The sequence below is a fragment of the Cricetulus griseus genome, assembly GCF_003668045.3.
Source record: "Cricetulus griseus strain 17A/GY chromosome 1 unlocalized genomic scaffold, alternate assembly CriGri-PICRH-1.0 chr1_0, whole genome shotgun sequence".
Taxonomy (NCBI): Eukaryota; Metazoa; Chordata; class Mammalia; order Rodentia; family Cricetidae; genus Cricetulus; species Cricetulus griseus.
Window position 1 is genome coordinate 217,908,583 of NW_023276806.1, and position 10,572 is coordinate 217,919,154.

A 10,572-nucleotide genomic window follows, 5' to 3' on the forward strand; every position below is an offset into this window, starting at 1 on the left:
TTTCTGGTTAGTTTTTGCCTGGATGACCTTCCTACTGGTGAGAGTAGGGTATTAAAGTCATCCACTATCACTTTTTAAGGTCAATATGTGATTTAAGCTGTAATAACTTTAATGTACTTTTTCGGTGCATGTATGTTAAGAATTTCAGTATCCTCTTGGTGGATTCTTCCTTTGATGAATATGTAGTGTCCTTCCCTATCTCTTCTGATTAGTTTTGGTTTGAAGTCTGTTTTGTTAGGTATTGAAATGGCTACATCAGCTTGCTTCTTAGGTCCATTTGTTTCAATTAACTTTTTCTATCTTTTTCCCCTGAGATGATGACTATCCTTGATGGTAAAGTATGTTTCTTTGATTCAACCGGAGGATGGATCCTGTTTTTGCATCCATTCTGTAAGTCTGTATCTTTTTATTCAGAAATTGACACCATTGATGCTGAAAGGTACCAATGAGCAGTGTTTGTTTATTCCTGTTATTTTATTGTTATTATGGGGTTTTCCACCTCTTTTGATTTGCTGGTCTAGGATTATTTATTCCTTGTGTTTTGAAGGGGTGTTCTTGACCTTTTAAGGTTGGAGTTTTCCTGGTAGAAATTTCTATCAGGCTGGATTTATAGATAGAGACTGTTTGAAATTTTTTTATCATTAGATGTCTTTCTCCATTTACTATGATTGAGAGTTTTTCTGGTTATTATAGTCTGTGTGGTCTCATAGAGTTTGTAGAACATCCTTCTAGCCCCTCTGGCTTTTAGAGTCTCTATTGACAAGTCAGAGGTAATTCTAATAGGTTTTCCTTTATATGTTATTTGGTCTTTTCCCTTTAAGCTTTTAATAACCTTTCTTCTGTATGTTTACTGCTTTTACTCTTACGTGCTGAGGGGACTTTGTTTTCTGGTCTAGTCTATTTGGTTTCTGCATGATTCTTCTACCTTGATAGGCACCTTTATGTTTAGGGTAGAGATACTTTCTTCTGATTCTGTTGAAAATATTTTCTCTGCCTTTGACCTGGGTTTCTTTTCTTTCCTGTATTCCTATTATTCTTAGATTTGGTCTTTTCATAGTGTTCCAGATTTCTTGAGTGTTTTGTGTCAGAATATTTTAGATTTAAAATTTCTTTGACCAAGAAAAATGCCATGTCTTCTATCCTGTCTCATTGCCTTAGATTCTTTTTTTCATTTCTTGTATTTGGTTGGTGGTTGCCTCTGAGGATTCTGTTTGAGGTCTTAAATTTCTCCTTTCCATATTTCCCTCAGTTTGGGTTTTCTGTATTGATTTTGTTTCCACATTATTGTCTTGAACTGTTTTCTTCCTTTCATTCCACTGTTTGTGTTTTCATAGATTTCATTAATGGATTCATTCATAACTCTTTAAGGACATCTAATATATTTCAAAAAGGCTATTTTGAAGTCCTTATCTTTTGCTTCGGCTATAGTCCCTTTCTCAGAACCTACTGTAGTAAGTTTGCTGGGCTCTGGTAGAGATGCATTGTCCTGGATGTTTTGGTCATGTTTTTACGTTGGCTTCTAGGCAGCTGGTTTGGGATAATTACAATTCTAGGTGCTGAGATCTGGTCTTGTCTTTACTGGGTAGGAGTTCCATTCATTGATTTCTGTTGCTCTCTCGCTTAGAAGAGTATGATGGCTGTGGGCTGCCTGGTAGGGAATACTTGTGAGATCCTTCCAGGTGTGGCTACTGGGGAGTTCTGGGTAGAATGTGTTTGTAGGTATTGGGAGTTGAAGTTTAGAAATGAGAATGGTGCAAAAGGGAGTGTGGCTGAAGGGGTCCACAGGAAGGAGGAAAGCAGGCTGTGACACCAGGATCTGCATAGTCTTCTGGGCATGAGGACAGAGAAAGATGGGTATCCACATCTTGGAGTCTGCTACAGAGCTGAGGATGAGGCTGGGAGATTAGATTGGGAGGAGAGGTGGGAGAACAAAGATTGCCTAGCTACTTCTCTGGGCCAGCATGGCCTGTGGGTTCCAAGGGAACTGTAATGTCATCTTGGCTAACTTTTTCCTTGATCAGAATTCCATCCCTTCTTTATTATTTCTTGTTAGTTGTAGATTGAAGTCTATTTTGTCACATATTAGAATGCCAATGCCTACTTGCTTCCTGATCGTATTTCCTCAGAATATTTTCCATCCTTTCACTTTAAGCTAACATCAGTTTCTTGTAGACAACAGCAGGGTGGTGTTTTCTTTTTTAATCCATTCATCCAGCTGTGTCCTTTGATTGAAAAGTTGAGGCCACTATTACTCAAGTACTGCTCAAATTATTATTGACAGGTCTGTGTGATTGAAGGCATTTGGTGATTTTTGTTTGTTTGGGATTTAGTTGTCTCTTTTGGTTGTTTTGTTGTTGCTGTTGCTGTTGCTGTTTTTGCTTTTCTATTTGTCTCCCTTAGTCATAATTTGTGATTCAGTAATAATAATTTCATTTGTTTTTCTTCCACATTATCTTAAATATGTTTATTGCTCCTTAGGACTGGCTTGGTGGACATAAATTCTTTTTTTCCTAATATGTTTGAGTAGAATTATGTAACTTCTCTACTCCACTTCCTCTCTCTAGCTTCACCCACCCTCAAGGCCCTTCCATGCCCCCCAAAGCTGATAAAGCTGATAGCCTCTTTATCTTTGATTATATTTGTTATGTGTGTGCATGTAAGGGTGTGTGTGTGTGTGTGTGTGTGTGTGTGTGTGTGTGTGTGTGTGTGTCCCTTTTTGTTAGTGGTGTGCATATGGTTTCAAGGCTGATCACTTTGCTTTGGACAATCAGAAAGGGGGCTTATCCCTGGGAGAGGCTATTTCTTCTTTTCCCAGCAGTCAACGGCTGACTGTAGTTCAACGTCTGGAGGTGAGACCCTACCAACTCTGTCTCCATATTAACATGCCCATTGATATTTATATTGCTATGATCTTGTTTATGGAGCCATTCCTAGCAGAGACTTTTTACAGCAGACTTCCTGGCATTCTGGCTCTTACAATCTTTTTATCTCCTCTTCTGCAATGTTCTCTAAGCCATAGATGTACTCACTAGCTGTGATGTAGATGTATCTGTTGGGTCTGGGCTCCCCAAGATCCATGATCTCTGCATTATCAGTAGACATAAATTATTCTAGTCTGTTTATATCATGGAAAGATTTTCCTCCTTCTTCAACTATAGCAGATAGTTTTGCTCAGTACAGTAGTTTGGGTTGGAGTCTATTATCTTTTAGAGCTTGGAGTACATTTCTGCGGGCTTTCCTGGTTTTCAAAGTTTCCATTGAGAAATTATTCTGATGGGTTTTCCTTTATATGTAACTTGTATTTTTTTTCTTGCAGCTTTTTAATACTTTTTCTTTGTTCTGCATTTTTAGTTTTTTAACTGTGCTATCCTGTGGGGGGGCTTCTTTTCTGATCTTGTATTTGGAGATCTATGTGTTTCTTGTATCTGTATCTTTCCCTAGTTTGGAAAAGTTTTCTTTTATGGTCTTTTTGAAGGTCTGGTCTGTGTCACTGATTCAGGATTCTTCTTCTGTGCCTATAATTTGCAGATTGGTCTTTCAGTAGTGTGCCATACAGAGTTCCTACATGTTCCTTTCCTGTGACTTTTTCTTATTCTTTGCTTGTGTGATCTAATTTCTCTACTTTATCTCTAAGTCCTGCTATTCTGTCTTCTACTTGATCCATACCACTTGTAAGGCTTTCCCTGAATTTTCTATACAGGTTATTGAGCTTTTCAATTCTATCTTAATTTCTCTTTGAATTCTCTTCAATATTTCTATCTCTTTATCGAATTCCATTGTCAAATCCTGGATTGTCTTTATCTTCATTTCATTCATCTTTATGTTTGTGTTTTCTTTGGCATCATTCTGATCTTTTTTCTCTTTGAGTTCATCGAGCTGTTTTTGTATTTATATCCATTGAGTTTACTTTTAGGTCTGCTCTGTGGAATGTTCAAGTGGTTCACAGGATAGTTGCCCTCTTAGTCCCTGAATTGAGGTGCCTTAGGAATTGGAGATACAGTAGTGCTGAGCTTTCTAGGCTCTTCCCAACAGAGTGGTTTAATTACAGCTTCTCTTATGATCAGCTCTACCCTTGTTCTGGGATCATAGGCAGAAGACTATGGCTGGTACCAATTCCCTTCTCTGATGCCTACTTTACACAGCTTGGGGTCGTGTCTAAGACTGGTTTTGCTTTTACTTGTTTTTTATTGAAAATATTTTTCATATAATATATTCTGATCATGGTTTCCTTTCTTCTATCTCCTCCCAGACCCTTCCCAGCTCCCCCTTCCCACCTAATTCCGTGTCCCTCCCTCCCTCCCTCCCTCTCTCTCTCTCTCTCTCTCTCTCTCTCTCTCTCTCTCTCTCGAAAACAGAAAGGAAAAATGTTTTGTTTTGTTGTGTTTTCTTTTGGAAACTCACCTTTTCTCTTTCCTTTGTGGAACAGTGTGGGGAGAAAAGGGTTCTTTCCTTCCCAAATCCTATGTTCTGTGCTTCCTCCAAGGCAGGTCTGCTGCTTCCCACACTGATCTGATGTTCAGTGTTTCTTACCTTATATCTGGCTCACTGTCGATTACCAGGGGCCTCTCTTTCCTTTTATGCTTCCCACCTCTTTTTAACACCACAAGTCAATGAGTTCTTCAGATCTCTGGGAATAGGATGATGCTGTTTGTTCTGTATGTTGCATTATCAGTATCAGTGTCCTCAGCTCGAAGTGTTTTGGTCTTAAGTTAGTTTTGTTTTGATAGTGAGTAATTATCACAGAAATATTTGGCACATTTTTGTGGGGAACATATATTTTTATTTTTAGTTACTATACATTCTTTTGGTTCAGATATTGTTTTGTAGACTAATAATTTTATTTCAATGTAAGAGTATCTGTCTTCTCATTGATGTTTTAAACCTATATACCTATACATGTCCATTATATTAATGTTTATTAGCTTTAATTTCTATTTCCTCATTTCTACTTACCATTTCTATGTTTTGTTACATTGTATTTTCCCTGCCATCTATCAAGTGGGGAAATTTTTCTTCTATTTGAAACTTAAGGACCAGCTTAAGTTTCTTAGTATTTTTCCTTGGACTTTCTTCCTACGATGAAACTCTTAGTTATTTACCCCTTGTCCTCTGAGTTCTGCTTCTGTTGTTATCGGAAAGATGGGAGGAAATGGGACAATTACTAGAAAAGAATTTCAGAGAAAGTATAGACTTGGCATCCATTAAAATCCTAGTGTGGGAAGAAAATTAAGGTGATGTAAGCCAAGGCAGGAGATGAAGAGATCAGAGTTTTACAATCATCACAAGAGAAAAACAACCTCATTCAGAGCTGTGGATGAAAATATAAAGTAGATACATTGACAGATATAAATTATTCTGTGGAAACAAACTTCACCTTAGTTATACATCCTATATATACATGATAAACTCATGCTTAAACCAACTTTCTTCCTATTATTTGAAAGCTTTTGATAGGAAAAATATCTGGTTAAAATGGAATTGAAACTTGGGAAAAGGTTTAACAAGGATATTTATTACCTGTAGTGGGGTGGCATTGTTGTCAGTGGGCTTTCAGGAAACTAAGTTATTGAGGTACAGTGTGCTGGGGTGAAAAAAATACCACCAAGAAACACTCAGTGCTATGGAAACCCACGCCTCAAGCCTAAGGAAATATATTTATGATTAATTCTACCCACATTCTGTCTCATCTCATAAATACTATGCCAGTGATTAATTTTTGTATGTTTTAATTGCTGATGGCGCATGGCTCTTAGTTAGAATGAAAGAAAATTAAAATCACAGAAGCCAAGAGAGGTAAAAAGTTAATCTTAAATCAAGCACCGTTCACCTGCCAGGAAAATAATATAATAAAATAAATCTCATTTCTTTACTGTACAGAGTCACTGCTCTAACTACTTAGAATGTTTTGGAGACTAACTCAGGAGAATCCTTATTAGGTAATAAATGTTTAACTCATTACTCCTGTGTCAATATTAATTGTTATGAACTTCTCCTTCCACATAAATGCTGTACTGTTGACAGTACTTTGGGATTTAAGATGAAACATAAAAACATATTCCATAGTGAAAGTGTCAAATCGAAACTGAAGCCCCACAGCTTCCTTGGATCTGACTGTAGAAGTCCATGGAGACTCACAGGCTTTGTGGGTGCAGTCACTCTCAGTGTGTGATAGTCTTCTCTTGCAAGTTCTTCATAATAAACTCTTAATGATTTTTCTAAAAGGAGCCTAGATGATTTCAAGTTCCCTATGGCTCCATAATTCCAGTCTTTAAAATCAGTATTTATTGACATTTTATGAGTCAACAAACATTTGTTGAGCTCCACTGTGATGTGCATTATATTGGTTGATGAATTGAAAAGAATATGTCCAGGGCTGCTACCCTCAAGGTCTTTGTAAGCTGAGTATATGGAGATAAAAATATATGTATAAATTTTTCAAGGAAGTACACAGGACTCAAAGTGAAGAGTGATGAACTCTACTACGCAGCTACCTAATGTCAGATGGAACCCTTGCTCTATAAAGTAGTGCTGCCCTATGGAAACCTTTTACAAAAGTCACAAAGCAAACATCAGAAACAGTACCGTGATTCAAATTGGACCTACCTGTGAGCAAAGCAAAAGCCAGTTCATTAACTCTCCAACTCCAGATCTCAGAGCTCTCTGGCTCTCTCCTAAGAAGATTATCTTCAAGTAAAGCCTGCTGTGTGTCAGCTACAAACACAGAGAGGGTGAGGGAGGGAGAGAGAGAGAAAAGGACAGAGAACTTAAGTCAGACTTACTGCCCAGTTCTTCATTCTTCTATATTAAAATAAGCAACCAGAAATCACCAGGCATACAGAAAAAGGCAGCTGTGTGAAAGAAGTCTAAGGTACTTTTCCTGTACATCAGGTGAGGACAAAAATAAGTGAATGTAAAGTGGTGAGCCCCTTAAGAAACCAGAGAAATTTCACAAGACTTTTCACCCATAAAATAAGAGCAAGATGTTAAGAAAAGGAACTAGTTAAAGGCATGGAAGAAATATAAAAAGTTTAAGGTTAAAATTAAGTAAGAATGACCAAGGTGGGGAAGAAGTGAGAATTACTTCAAAACGCAAAGTGAAAAGACTCGGATGTAGAAAATATGAAGCTTTTAAAAGACAAATAAAAGGTGAAACTAATAAGGATCCTAAGAAAAGTGTCTGGAAAGTGTGGGTCTCTTTTTTTCCTCAGGGGTCATTGACCACTGGTTCATGAGTGTGACGGGAGCAGGAGCAGTGAACAGGGTGCTGACAGCTATGAGTATGAGGGAGATAGCCCTCCAGAAGATGACTTCAGTGAGACAGTTCAACTTTATCTCAGAGTACAGAAAATATATAGGATTGGGAAGCCAGGGGACAAACCCTAATTTGCATGAAGTGACATGCGGCTATCCTATAACTGGATTAATAGAAGCACAGCCCTATCAAAATGGCTATGGCATTAGCCTAATTACCATGTGGGCAGCAGGAGGAGTGTTTGCAGGGAACCTGGAGATAAGTCAGGCACCCAGGCCTAGAGACATACTCCACATAAGGTTAGATAGGGAGAGGAAGCCTCCTCTAGAAGGGTGGGGAGTCCTCCATGTTGCTGTGCTTAGAGAGAGCTGCCAGATCATGGTTGACTGCAACATCTGACCAGCAGGGCCGCCCAACAGAAAGGAAGATAGTGAAAAATGAAAATAGTAGAATAGGGTAGGCAACATGGACCATTAGGTAAAGGTACTTGCTACTAACCGTGTGGATCTGAGAGTGAGCTCCAGAATGGCACAGATAAAGGAGAGAACTGAACCCTACATGTTATAATCTGACTCCCACACTCATGCCCTGTCACATGCACAGCCACACAAATACAGAAACAAGTTTCTACAGGTTGTACTGTAAGAATCCGATTTTGTTGTTGTTGTTGTTGTTGTTGTTGTTGTTTTTCGAGACAGGGATTCTCTGTATTGCTTTGGAGGCTGTCCTGGAACTTGCTTTGTAGACCAGGCCCTGAACTCGTAGAGATCCTCCTGCCTCTACCTCCTGAGTGCTGGGATTAATGGCATGTGCCACCAAGACTCAGATTTTAATTGTGGTTTGGATTATAGATACAGCAGCTGACAAGCAAGGCCAAGCTGCCGGAGTTTTTATAAAACAGGATGGAACTGTTCCTGGTCCTGCGACTGAAGGAAGGGTGGCTTACTCTGTCCTCAGGCTCTTGCTAGATTCCAGGATGCCAAATGTCCATCTCCAGACTCGTAAACTACCTGTATAATGCCTTAAGATTTCCTAACTGACAGGAAGGGGAGTGCATAGATTATACAAATGACACTCTTGACCACTAAGTACAATGGAGCTTAATAAAACTTTGCTGCTTTTGACCCCCAGCCAAAATGCCCCAATAGAGATTAGGATCAAATAAGCAGCACACTTGGCCAAATTTAAGGCACTTGTTATACTACTGGATGCTGTTTCTTTCTCATAGTTCTTATTAAATAGTGGACAATAGGTGAGAACTCCTGAAAGTAAGTTGTCTTCAGAGACTGACTGACTAGTTAGAACTGCCATACCATGTCTTGTACCCCGCTCCAAGATGTCGATGAGGACACCTGGAAGGTCTGGTTGGGGCTGAGATCCTGGTGCTAAAGACTGATGCTGATTGGGAACTGTGGGTGCAGCAACTAAAGGAGAAATACCAGTTCCTTTATCAGGTATGTGGAGAACAAGAATTCAGACAGTGATTGGTTCCAACTGGAGTCCAACAAGGAAGGACCGAGTGGTTTGAAAAATATCAGTTCATCAATGACTTCCTCAAATCAGTTGGACAACAGGTTTGGAATTCCTATCACACATCCCACTACTGCTCCAGAAATTGTAGTCCCTCAAATGGATGGGAAGACTGCAAAGATGTACAGGTTGGCAAAACCGGTCTGACCAATCATTTCAAAATATTGTAGGCCAAGGATGTGGCCAAGTTTGCACTAGCTCATCCCTGGCACTGGAGCTGGATCCTTGGCTGGCAGTGGAAGCCCCTGATACGACTCAGAAGAGTATGAGCCAGCGCAAAGAAAAATGAACCAATGAAGGATCAAGCCAACCAGGCAGGACAGGGAGACTTGATAGGCTGTGTTCCTGTTTTCTTGTGACTCATGATTCCTTCAAAGTTCACCCCTGGTTGGTACAAAGTAGCAATAGCAGGAAGAGGGGAAATCCCAACAATATAATAAGGTTACAAAGTTTCTAAATTAAGCCCTACAGGGAGGTGAAAGTCTTGGGTCTTGAAATAGGCAAATCATTGTCCAGAGATCTACAAGGATGACACCAACTATCCATCTAAGCAACAGAGGAGAGGCTACCTTAAATGCCCTTCCCTGATAATGAGATTGATAACTACCTTATATGCCATCCTAGAGCCATCATCCAGCTGCTGATGGAAATAGAAGCAGATACCCACAGATAAACACTGAACTGGAATCCAGTTGCAGAGAGGGAGGAGTGATGAGCAAAGAGGTAAAGACCAGGCTGGTGAAACCCACAGAAACAGATAATCTGAACAAGTGGGAACTCATGGGCCCCAGACTGATAGCTGGGAAACCAGCATAGGACTGACCCAGACCCCAGGAACCTGGGTGTCAGTGAGGAGGCCTCGGAAATCTATGGGGCCTCTTGTAGTGGATCAGTACTTATCCCTAGCGTAGGAATGGACTTTGAGAGCCCATTCCACATAGTGGGATACTGCCTCAGCCTAGATACAGGGGGGAGGGCCTAGGCCCTATCCCAAAGTATATGACAGACTCTTAAGACTCCCCCATGGACAGCCTCACCCTCCCTGGGGAGCAGAAAGGTATGGGATAGGTAGAGTGTTAGTGGGGGGCAGGGGAGGAGGGGAGGGAGAGGGAACTGGGATTGACATGTAAAACAATCTTGTTTCTAATTTATATAAAAATGGGGGAAAAAAGGAAAGAAATAGGCAATTCATACTCCTTAGGGCCCAGGAGGCATCTCCAAAGGCATAGGGTGTAACTCCCAGAACATTGTTTTGTTTGTTTGGGGGGGGGTTGTTTGTGGGGGTGTTTGTTTGTTTGTTTGGTTGGTTGGGTTTTGTTTGTTTGTTTCTGGAGACAACCTGTCAATAAAAGCTGCTTCCCTTGGGGGGAGGGGGCAGGGACAGGGTGAGGGGAGAGAGAGAGAGAGAGAGAGAGAGAGAGAGAGAGAGAGAGAGAGAGAGATGCTCTGCAGAGATTGGAATGTTCAGGTTCAGAGACTATTTACCTTATCTTGGGTTAGCTTTAGTCTCCATAACAGCCATTCCTTTCCCACCTCTGCATCTGAACTAACATCTGTGACTAATAGATAAAAGCCTTTGGATCAAACAACTAAGCAGACTACTGGCTTCCATTAACCCAAAGGCCAAGAATGTCATCAGGTAGCCTCTTAGAGGGATTGGAGAGCTTCCTGCATCTTGCTGTAACCACCTCTCTGGTGTAGCCACCAATGTATTTAAAACTTTCCTTGATTTATGATTTTCTTTATTATGTGAAACTATGAAACTTCATGAAGATTCTTCCATGTTGGAA

General features: G+C 40.1%; 1 pseudogene; it reads left to right on the top strand.

Annotated features, from left to right (window-relative positions):
* Window positions 1-1,633: 1,633 nt before the first annotated feature.
* Window positions 1,634-9,071, top strand: LOC113832614 (annotated as a pseudogene).
* Window positions 9,072-10,572: the final 1,501 nt, after the last annotated feature.